Genomic DNA, 12,887 nt, shown 5'->3' on the forward strand with positions numbered 1-12,887 from the left:
TCCACCGGTCTAATGTCCATTGCTGAACTCTGTGAAGCATTTATTTGGGCTGCAATCTGAGGTGCAGTTAATTGCCGATTTCTGAGGCTGGTAACTCTTATGAACTTATCCTCAGCAGCAGACTCTGGGTCTTCCCTTCCTGTGGCGGTCCTCATGAGAGCCAGTTTCATCATAGCGCTTGATGGTTTTTACGACTGCACATTTTTGACATTTTCTGGATTGACTGACCTCCATGTCTTGAAATAATAATGGACTGTCATTTCTCTTTGCTTGTTTGAGCTGTTCTTGCCATAATATGGACTTGGTATTTTACCAAATAGGGCTATATTCTGTATACTAACCCTACCTTGTCACAACACAACTGATTAGCTCAAACGCATAAAGAAGGAAAGAAATTCCACCAATGAACATAACAAGGCACACCTGTTAATTGAAAGGCATTCCAGGTGACTAGCTCATGAAACTGATTGAGAGAATGCCAAGAGTGTGCAAAGCTGTCATCAAGGCAAAGGGTGGCTACTTTGAAGAATCTCAAATGTACAATATATTTAGATTTGTTTATCACTCTTTTGGTTACTACATTATTGAGACGCATCCAATGCAAAAAGTATGATATTTCTAGCAGACGGATTTTGATGGGGATTTTTTTATTATGCTAGGTAAGTGTAGGCATACTACCTTTTATATAAGCACAATATATTTACAGCATAAAATGTTTTGTCTTTTTAACATGAACACACTCATCGATTTTGAGTTGATAAATGAATCTGCACTCAAGATGGGAAACTTTTGTGCAATGTCCATATGTAACCTACATATGGAGATATTAGTCGTTTTTGGATTGGTACCCTGCGAATGATCTAACAGCGGACATAAGGAGATACAAAACGTTGGGTTACAGATGTAACCTTAGTTCTCTGTGTAGAGTAACGGATTGCCAAACGACCTATGGGAACTCGTTCCCCTTCACACAATGTGATTTGGCATGCTTAATATCAAAGATGTTTACTGTCTATTACTAAACTCGAATCCCATGGAGGTGGAGGAACAATATGAAAGCTTGGCGACTATTACTCTACTCAGAGAACCAAGGTTACATCCATAACCCAAATGTCTCTTTTGTTTCGTAATGGTTTGCCAAACAACCTATGGGAGAGGCTGTACCAAAGGGGTTGTTCGGACAACAGAGTGGGATAACTCACCATTTAACTTAATCCAGATGAGACCCTGGGACCGCCTTGTATCCAAAAATGATAAGAGGCTGTCTGCGCTATTTTAAGGTCCTTACTACTGATCAGTGTCTGTTTCAGGTACATAGGAGTCAAAATAAGAATACTGGAAAAGATGGAGACCGGCACACTGACGAAGAAATGTATAAACCCAAAACTGAGGCTTGCATGCAAGAGAAAGATGTTTTTAAAACGTAGTGCATAAATGAAAGGTGAAAACAAAACACAAACGTTTCATCAGTGTAAATCGTTGGCACACACCCCTGGCTTCTTGTTAACTGCATATGTCAGATGATCAAGCATGAAAACGTCAGAAAATTATTGAATCAGTACATACAGTATATACAGAAGCGGACAGAGAAATATCATAAATTATTGCTTTTACATTTACCATGTGAACTTTTCCTCAGGATAAATAACGCAGGATTGTAAGAGTAGTGAGCGAGAGACACCCATCTAGTGGTATATCTTACACCAATAAAAATAAATATACTAGTTACAGAAAACACTTCAATACCAATTCTTCATTCATCCCTGATGGGTGGAGAGCTTTTAACAGAACATCCACCTACATTCTGTCTGGAGAAAACCAAGTTCAAGATTACCACACCTACGTGAACATTGTATCTGCTGTATAACACAGAAGGACATGGAGGAGATGGGGTGACCAGCATCTGAGAAATAACGTGCAATAGGGGATTTAGGGTCATTTCTCCTAACAGCACTCTTGTGTTCTATAATACGTGTTCTTAGCTGTCTGCTGGTTTTGCCCATGTATTGCTTATTGCAAGGACAAGAGATAAGGTATATGACGTTAGAAGAGCTGCATGTGAGGAACTGTTTGATAGTGTATTGTATGCCAGTGGCAGAGCTGTTGAATACACTCACTTTTTTTACAGGAATCCCTACATGCCACACAACTACGGCAGCAGGGGTAGAAGCCCGTCACAACATCCAGTCTTCCATCATTTTGTCCCCGAGGGACATGAGTGTCAGCCCGAACAATGAAGTCCCTGACATTCCTGGCCCTATAGTGTGAAAAGAGAAGAGGGTCAGCCATGAGCACATTCCAATGTTTCTAAATCTCTCCCTTGATGTCATCGCTCAAATGAGAATATGTAGTGGTACAGACACATTAATGGGTTTTCTTACTTGTATTCCTTCTGGTTGAGGTCTCATCAATGGTACACTTTCTTGCAATATGATTTTTTTAATAATCATCTTTATTTTGCATTCGTCCCTCAGTTTTGGATTTATTCCTTTTTTCGACAGTGCGGGTCTCCATCTCGTCCAACCTCCTTGTATCCACCACAGGATGCAACATAATATAATTAGCCAACAGGGTAGCACAGAATTTAAACTGTGTTATACTACCGTATTCACAAGCAAGCTGAAAGCTAGAACTTACAACATGAGGCTTCAATTGGGTTCAACAGCACCAAGAGTGGAAGGCCTCTGTAAAAATTGTTGTGCGTAGTCTTGTGTTAGAGTGCGTAACACCAATTTGTTGGCCGTGACCTTTTCCAGCTGATTTTCATCAAGGATCTCTCTGTACTTTGCTCCGTTCATCTTTCCCTTGATCCTAACAAGTCTCCTAGTCCCTGGCCCTGAAAAACATTCCCACAGCATGATGCTGCCACCACCATGCTTCACCGTAGGGATGGTGCCAGGTTTCTTCCTGATGTGACGCTTGGCATTCAGGCCAAAGAGTTCAATCTTGGTTTCATCATACTAGAGAATCTTGTTTCTCATGGTCTGAGAGTCCTTTAAGTGCCTTTTGGCAAACTTCAAGCGGGCTTTCATGTGCCGTTTACTGAGGAGTAGCTTCCGTCTGGCCACTCTACCATAAAGGCCTAATTGGTTGAGTGCTGCAGAGATGGTTGTCCTTCTGGAAGGTTCTCCCATCTCCACAGAGGAACTCTGGAGCTCTTTCAGAGGGACTATCGGGTTCTTGGTCACCTCCCTGACCAAGGCCCTTCTCCCCCGATTGCTCAGTTTGGCCGGGCGGCCAGCTCCAGGAAGAGTCTTGGTGGTTCCAAACTTCTTCCATTTAAGAGTGATGGAGGCCACTGTGTTCCTGGGGACCTTCAATGCTGCAGACATTGTGTGTAGATTGATGAGAATTTATTTTATTTAATCCATTTTAGAATAAGGCTGTAACGTAACAAATTGTGGAAAAAGTGAAGGAGTCTGAATACTTTCCAAATGCACTGTATGTTAGCACATTTTGTGAACAAAAATACAGTTTAAAAGTCGCACACAATGTATAAACCTACTACAACTGCAGCAGGCCAAGCCTGGGTGGATGCAGGAGGCTGCTGGGTGTGCAGGCTTCTGTTCCAGCCCAGCACTAACACACATGATTCAATGTGTCAAACCTAATGAGTTAATTATCAAGAGTGCTATTGCTGGGATGTAACAGAAGGCTGCTCCCCCCATAGATCAGGGATCAGTGGAGCAAGGTTAGCCACCTATGATAGGCTTTCTTTTGCTCACCTGAAATGTTGCTTTATTAATAATAGCCTATTTGTTACTAAAATGTCTAACCTTTACAGATGATTAGCGGACAAGTTGAATCAGGTGTGTTGGGGGTACTCGAGGACCGGAGTTGGGAACCACTGGCCTACAGTCTGATGTCATTTGCAATGCACCCCTTGACATTGTGCAACTGAATCAGAGAATAGCTTAACTCACACGTTGTTTACATATTGTTCAGCTATATGTTCTTAATTTAAAAACAACACCAGTAGACCGCAAGAGGTTGGTGGCACCTTAATTGGGAAGGACAGGGGAGGATTGGCTGGAGCTCAATCAGTGGAATGTATCAAATACATCAAACACATGGGATCCTTAGCTTAAAACATACAGACGTTCTGAGTGGCACTCGGAGGTGCTACTGTAATAATGAACATGGTTTGCCTAAGACTACCACAACAATTACATTGTCTATGCGAAATGTGTTTAAATTGTCAAAGAAAGAAAATTTAGGCTATAAGAAAAAAACTGTATTCAATGGGGCTAGGCAAAGCAGAGATACTTTTCATTTCACCCATACAATAATATAGCCTATTATTAAAGTACAGTATGTTTACAATATCAAACAATAGTATTTTATACGTTCCAAATTACATTTTATATATTCAAACGGTTTAAGGTGGCACTTTTGTCATGATGACAAGGTGAAGGTGCTCTCTACTCAAATGGCACAACAGAATCATTCAGATAGTCCAAACTGAGGGAAGTCTCCTTTCATATCTGGAAAAGAACAAAGTAGAAGTACAATCTGATGCTACTGCAGCATTGCTCATCTTCACAGGGGGAATCCAGTCAACATGGGTGTCTTGATAGAGGTCAGCTGGTGAACCTATAGTAGTACATAAACAAATTAAAAGCACTCCTGATGTTAGAACATCACTTCTTTAGGTCACCTATACCACCAGGGCACTTAAGTGTTTGGTTGTGTTTAATTAATTCATGTGTTTTAGTGTCATATAAAGATTACATCTATTGTTGGGCTGGAACAACCAATAGTCAACACAGCAGGTTGCCCATCCCATTGAGGCCTTTGGCCTATGTCCATATATTTTCCCTCCTCTTATGAATACATTTCTCAACAAACTATCATTTGGTTATTATATGAATACATGATAACCACTGGAGTTTTTTGGACAATAATGTCCTCTAGGTGGGAAACAGGAGACAAAGGGCTGTGAGACATGGGTTTGATCCTAGACACGTGAAAAGTGGGATGTATACGGAGCAACAGAAGATGAACAGCAGAGAGGCTAATGATCTTAGAGATGGGGAAAGGGCCGATAAACCGGGGGGAAAGTTTGCGGGACTCCACCCTGAGGGGTTCCCTGACAACCCAGGGAACACTCAAAGGGCGAGAGACCCGTGGCAGAATAAGGAAGGGTGTTACGGGCATATTCGACACACACTAGATGCTGGCTCCAGGTGGTGGGGTTTGGCAGAGACCAGGCAGCAAAGAGTCGTCTCCAGGTCTTGGTTGGCTCGCTCCGACTGTCCGTTGAACTGGGGGTGGAACCCGGAGGACAGACTGACCGACGACCCAATGAGTGTGCAGAACGCCTTCCAGAACTAAGATGAGAACTAAGGACCCTGGTCGGAGACCATATTCACTGGGAGTCCATGGATCCGGAAGACGTGCTGCACCATGAGCTGGGACGTCTCGTTGGCAAAGGGTAGCTTGGGGAAAGGAATGAAGTGGGCGGCTTTGGAAAACTGGTCCACTACTGTCAGGATGGTGGTATTGCCATCAGACGGGATGAACTGTGAGAAAGTCCAGGGAGATGTGAGACCAGGGACGGTGAGGAACAGGCAGAGGTTGAAGGAGACCAGCCGGAGCTTGCCGGGGAGTCTTGTTCTGCGCACAGATCGTGCATGCGGCGACAAATACGGAGATGTCAGGAACCATGTTCGGCCACCAAAAGCGTTGTCGCACAAAGGCCAGGGTCTGACGGGAGCCCGGGTGGTAGGCAAGCTTGGAGGAGTGGACACACTCCAGAACCGAGGAGCGGACTGCGTCAGGAACAAACAGCCGGTTATTAGGCCCCCCCCCCCCCCCGGGGGTTTGGCTGGGAACACTGCACCTCACAAACCTGCTTCCCTATTCCCCAGCTGAGTGCCGTCGCCAGGCACGAGGTGGGAAGGATGGTCTCCGGTTCAGGGGGTGTAGCCATGGGGCTATAGCGGCGTGACAGTCCATCCAGCTTGACATTCTTGGATCCCGGTCAGTATGAGATGGAGAAGTTGAACCGTGTGAAAAGCAGGGCCCACCTAGCTTGTCTGGAGTTGAGACGCTTGGCGGTGCAGAGATATTCCAGGTTCCACACAATGAACGGAAGTTCCGCCCCCTCCAGCCAGTGCCTCCACTCCTCCAACTCCATCTTCACCACGAGAAGCTCACGATTCCCCACATTGTAGTTCCTCTCTGTGGCGTTGAGGCGATGTGAGAAGAAGGTGCAGGGATGTAACTTGAGGTCCAGGGCAAAACACTGGGACAGGACAGCCCTAACTCCGAAGCATCGGCCTCCACCACGAACTGGTGGGACGGGTCAGGATGAACCAAGATGGGAGCTGTGGTGAAATAGTGTTGAGGTCCCTGAACGCCCGGTCAGCAGCTGGGGACCACGTGAACAGAATGTAGAGAGAGGTGAGTGCAGACAGGGGGGAATCCAGGGTGCTGTAACCCTGGTTAAAGAGGCGATAGAAGTTGGCGAATCCCAGGAAACGTTGCAGTTGCACTTTGGACATAGGCTGGGGCCAATCCACCGCCGCCCTCAGGATCAATCTGTACACTCCCTGCAGCGATGTTGTAACCCAGGAAGGGGATGGTGGAGCAGTGGAATTCGCACTTCTCTGCTTACACAAAAATCTGCTTCTCCAGGAGGTGTTGGAGAACCTGTCGGACGTGGAGCGTGTGTTCTTGGGCGGAGCGGGTGAAGACGAGAAGGTCGTCGAGGTGGACGAAGATGAACTGGTTCAACATGTCACATAGAACATCATTCACTATTGCCTGGAACATAGCAGGGGCATTCGTAAGGCCAAATAGCATGACCAGATACTTGTAGTGACCTCTGGCCGTGTTGAAGGCAGTCTTCCACTGGTCCCCTTCCCATATCCGCACCAGGTGGTAGGCGTTCTGTAGGTCCACAAAGAAGAATCCTTCGCTGGCGCGGGAGGCAGAAGGACAGATGAACCCTGCAGCTAGGGAGTCCTCAGTGTAGGTCTCCATAGCCTTGGTCTCCGGACCTGACAGAGAGTACAGTCATCCCCGGGGCAGAGTGGTGCCTGGGAGAAGGTCGATCCCGCAGTCATAGGGTCGGTGTGGCGGAAGCGAAGTGGCCCGGGCCTTACTGAACACCTCCCAGAGCGGGGTTCTTGGGACACTGGGGTAGGCTGGGAGATTACGGGTGTGACCTGCTGCCCAGTGGGGAATACAAAAAATGTCTCCAGCAATGTATCGAACGCCTGGTCATGGCGTTCATCCAGGGTGTGGATCCCCTCAATAAGACATTGCAGTAACTCCCCGTGTCTTCAAATTGTGGCTCCTTGCAGGGAGACAGCATTGTGGAGCTGGTCTGAGTCTGCTGGGTCAGTCATGGCCAGTTCGTACCATCAGAACTCAGGATAAGACCCAGGTGCAGACAGATAGAGTCACATATGTTTATTGACCCAAACAGGGGGCAGGCAAAAGACAGGTCAAAGGCAGGCAGAGGTCCGTAATCCAGGTCAGAGTCAAAAAGGTACAGAACAGCAGGCAGGCTCGGGGTCAGGACAGGCAGAGGTTCGTAAATGGGTCAGAGACAGGCAAGTACAGAACGGCAGGCAGGCTCGGGGTCAGGGCAGGCAGAATGGTCAGAACCGGGGAAACTAGGAAACAGAATTTGAGAAAGCAGGGAGACGGGAAAACATGATGGTAAGACCCGACAAGACAAGACAAACTAACAACAGACAAACAGAGAACAAAGATATAAATACACTGGGGATAATGAGGAAGATGGGCGACACCTGGAGGGGGTAGGAGACAAGCACAAAGACAGGTGAAACAGATCAGAGTGTGACACGTGCTTATTAATAGTCTACTCATCACATTAGGAATAGTAGGCTTACATTAGTTTGCAAATGTGATGATGGAGGCATGCAATCCTTTGTTATAAAGGCAGTGGTGTGAAGTACCTAAGTAAAAATACTTTAAAGAACTACATAAGTCGTTTTTTTGAGTATCTGTACTTTACTATTTATATTTTTGACAACTTTTACTTTTACTTCACTACATTCCTAAAGAAAAGTATGTACTTTTTACTCCATACATTTTCCCTGACACCCAAAAGTACTCGTTACATTTTGAATGCTTAGCAGCACAGGGAAATGGTCCAATTCACACACTTATCAAGAGAACATCCCTGGTCATCCCTACTGCCTCTGATCTGGCAGACTCACTAAAGACAAATGCTTTATTTGTAAATGATGTCTGATTGCTGGAGTGTGCCCCAGCTATCCATAAATAAACAAAAAACAAGAAAATAGTGCTGTCTGGTTGCTTTTGATAGTTAAGTATATTTAAAACCAAATACTTTTAGTCTTTTAGTCAAGTAGTATTTTACTGGGTGACTTTCACTTTTACTTGAGTCATTTTCTATTAAGGTATCTTTACTTTTACTCAAGTATGACAATTGAGTACTTTTTCCACCACTGTATAAATCATTTTTATGCTGAAAAAATTGCTTCACCAAAACTTGAAACTTACGCGACACATGATAAGACTACAAACTACTGTACAGTTGAAGTCGGAAGTTTACATACACTTAGGTTGGAGTCATTAAAACTCGTTTTTCAACCACTCCACAAATTTCTTGTTAACAAACTATAGTTTTGAAGATGCTGGAGGAAACAGGTACAAAAGTATCGACATCCACAGTAAAACGTGTCCTATATCGACATAACCTGAAAGGCTGCTCAACAAGGAAGAAGCCGCTGCTCCAAAACTGCCATAAAAAAGCCAGACTACAGTTTGCAACTGCACATGGGGACAAAGATCATACTTTTTGGAGAAATGTCCTCTGGTCTGATGAAACAAAAGTAGAACTGTTTGGCCATAATGACCATCATTATGTTTGGAGGAAAAAGGGGGAGGCTTGCAAGCCGAAGAACACCATCCCAACCGTGAAGGACGGGGGTGGCAGCATCATGTTGTGGGGGTGCTTTGCTGCAGGAGGGACTGGTGCACTTCACAACATAGATGGCATCATGAGGATGGAAGATTATGTGGATATAATGAAGCAACATCTCAAGACATCAGTCAGGAAGTTAAAGCTTGGTCGCAAATGGGTCTTCCAAATGGACATGACCTCAAGCATACTTCTAAAGTTGTGGCAAAATGGCTTAAGTCCAACAAAGTCAAGGTATTGGAGTGACCATCACAAAGCCCTGACCTCAATCCTATAGAAAATTTGTGGCCAGAACTGAAAAAGTGTGTGCGAGCAAGGAGGCCTTCAAACCTGACTCAGTTACACCAGCTCTGTCAGAAGGAATGGGCCAAAATTCACCCAACTTCTTGTGGGAAGGTTGTTGAAGGCTACCTGAAATGTTTGACCCAAGTTAAACAATTTAAAGGCAATGCTACCAAATACTAATTGAGTGTATGTAAACTTCTGACCCACTGGGAATGTGATGAAAAAAATAAAAGCTGAAATAAATAATTCTCTCTACTATTATTCTGACATTTCACATTCTTAAAATAAAGTGGTGATCCTAACTGACCTAAGACAGGGAATTTTTACTAGGATTAAATGTCAGGAATTGAAATGGATTTGGCTAAGGTGTGTGTAAACTTCCAACTTCAACTGTATCTAGCTAGCTAATGTTGGCTAACTTACTGTAGTTTTGTTGTTTACACCTGGTTAGCATAACAGCTAAACTAAACTCAAAATCGATTAGACTTGACTTACCAGTGATGAAATGATCGTAGCAGACCCTTTACTGACAGCTGTCTGGGTTCAGGTTGACGGGCGAAAAGGTTTCTTTGCTTTTCTGACAGGTCTTGAGTCTTATCTCATTGGTATCACCAATGGTGTTTCATGATTGTGGGTAATCTGTAAACATATTTTTTACTGTTGTCTTTCCTACCTTGTTAGAGCAGCCAAATACGCTACAGAAAATGACCATGGTGATGAATCAACTAGTTTTAGGCACTGTTACCCCAAGCCATAAGACTCTTGAACACTTAACCAAATGGCTACCCGGACTATTTGCATTGTCCCCACCCCACCCTCAATTTTTACGCTGCTGCTCTTCTGTTGATTATCCATGCATAGTCACTTTACCTCTACCTACATGTACATATGACCTTAATTACCTCGACTAACCAGTGCCCCTGCACATTGACTCTGTACCGGAACCCCCTGTATATAGCCCCTCTACTGTTATTTTATTGTTGCTCCTTAATTATGTTATATTTCTTTATTTTCTTTCTTAAAACTGCATTGTTGGTTAAGGGCTTGTAAGTAAGCATTTCACTGTAAGGTCTACTACACCTGTTGTATTCGGCGCACGTGACAAATATAATTTGATTTGATTTGTTATCATGCAGTTTCGGGTGCCACTCGGCTGTTGTTGTCAGAAGAATTCATGCCAACATGGCCAGGAGGTGTTGTACGTCAACTGCATGCCCTCTATATTGTTGCACCCCCTTTTCCCCTCCGAATAGCCTCAATTTATCGGGGAATGGACTCTACAAGTTGTCGAAAGCGTTACACAGGGATGCTGGCCCATGTTGACCCCAATGCTTCCCACAGTTGTGTCTAGTTGGCTGGATGTCTATTGGGTGGTGGACCATTCTTGATACACACGGGAAACTGTTGAGTGTGCAAAATCCAGAAGGGTTGTAGTTCTTGACACAAACCGTTGTGCCTGACTCCTACTACCATACCCTGTTCAAAGACACTTACATACATATTTTGTCTTGCCCATTCAACCTCTGAATGGCACACATACACAATCCATGTCTCAATTGTCTCAAGGCTGTCCCTTCATTTACACTGATTGAAGTAGATTTAACAGGTGATATCAATAAGGGATCATAGCTTTCACCTTGATTCACCTGGTCAGTCTATGTCATGGAAAGAGCAGGAGTTCCTAATGTTTTGTACACTCAGTGTATGTGTGTTTCACACTATGTTGAGGTAGAAATCAGAGTATAATGCTTGTATGGATGTCAACCCCAACTCACATTCATGTCATCGTCACCAATCAACTGCATTACAGTTAAAAATGACTTTGTTACTACCACCAACAATTTCTGTATGCTAGCTATGCTAACCAGCTTATACGAACGGGAGTTAGCATTTAGCAGTCACTTATTCTAAACCTGAAAAGGGACAACTTTTAAATGTTATGCTGCGAAAAGAGTTAAATATATCCAAATCGGACTTAAGTAACCACATTGTGGCCCTGTTACAATACATGAACCATGACGGAATTGACGAATATCCACTTTGTAACATCAGATTTGTTGAATGTGCGCCAATCTGGTCAATGGAACGGTCTGTGTTCCATTGACTCCATTACCGCATCCATTGTTTCAGAGATCTTGTTATAATTTATCCTAAAAATCTTACAACTGTCAGGAAGAAATAAATTCAAAAGTAAAGTGCTAAGTGAATCCACTGAGACTGAGGGCAGACTTTATCCTGAAATCAAACAAGGAAATCAAATCAGACCTTCTGTTCTACACTGACCATCCAAATGCTTGGCACACAGACCTCCACAAGGCCAACAATGAAATGAAAATAGCTGGAAAATTATGCTTTTAATGCAGCGATGCTTTTAATCATAATTTTATCTCGGCAGGCTTTTATTTGAGAGAAACTGTGGTTTAATTGACCCTGGTCAATCAATCAACTGCTCTTCCCTCTGGTAGCCTCTCGCTGACTTGGGAGTTAACCCGTCAACTTCTAGTGAATCTTTGTTTTCATTTCAACAGTTTACTACCTGTGATGAGCTAGATGCCTTCACTGGGGCTGATATTCTAGAACCATATTTGCTGCAGTTCTTTGCCCCCCTGATTGCTGAATCATTAACCCATATTTTTTACCTGACAATTATATCTGGCACTATCCCCAAGGGTGGGAAGGTGGCCCATATACTCCCCCTTCCCAAGGTGTTGACCCTTGTGACCTGAATCTTTATCTCCCTATTTCTAAACTTTCTTGCTGAGCTAAAATATTAGAAACCTTGATTCATTCTCAGGTAAGACCTTTCTTATCTTATTTATTCTAAATGTACATCAGTCGGGTTTTAGACCAGGTCACAGCACTATCTCTGCTGCATCCCTAATTAGAAATGATGTGCTTAACTGTATGGATAAAAAGCAACATAGTGCTGCCCTCTCCCTTCATTGACCTGTCAAAGGCCTTTGATACTGTTGATCACTCACTGCTAATTCAGAGGCATTTCTCAATTGGCCTAGACCAGGCTGCATGTAACTGCTTTAAAAATGACTTAGATAGAACTCAATGTGTATCTACTGATGGTGTTAAATCAGGTTTCCTGGATATTATGAAAGCTGGGGTCGATTCTGGGTCCTGTACTTTTTACTGTTTACATTAACAATATTGACTTGTCTGTAAAATAAATATAACCTGCACTTGTATGCCAATGATACTGTTGTGTATGCTATTGTCCCCACGGTTGACCAGGCTGTAACTACAATCTGCCTTCATTGTATTACATTAAAACTTTTTTGACCTGAAATGAGTATTGCATACAGGTAAAACTAAGTATATGTTGTTCTCTAGAGCGCATAAAAATAACTGATGATTTAGAAATATGTACTTTGGATTGTGTACATATTGATTGTGTCCCTGCTTACAAATATCTGGGCATCTGGATTGAGGAAAAGCTATTTTTTGAGGAAAAGCATATTCATGAGTTAAGAAGCTGAGAATAAAAATGGGCTACTTCAATAGAAATAGGTCATGCCTCTCGCTAAATAGTAGAAAGTTGAGTATTCAGTCGACGTTCCCATCTGTCCTAGGCTATGGCTGCCACTTCATTAGTCAGTTTTAGTACTCATCACTGCATGCTCTACCATAAAGTTGGTTGTCCCTCTTCGAAGTCACATAGGTTGATACA

Source organism: Salmo trutta, chromosome 13 (genome assembly GCF_901001165.1).
Source record: "Salmo trutta chromosome 13, fSalTru1.1, whole genome shotgun sequence".
Lineage (NCBI taxonomy): Eukaryota > Metazoa > Chordata > Actinopteri > Salmoniformes > Salmonidae > Salmo > Salmo trutta.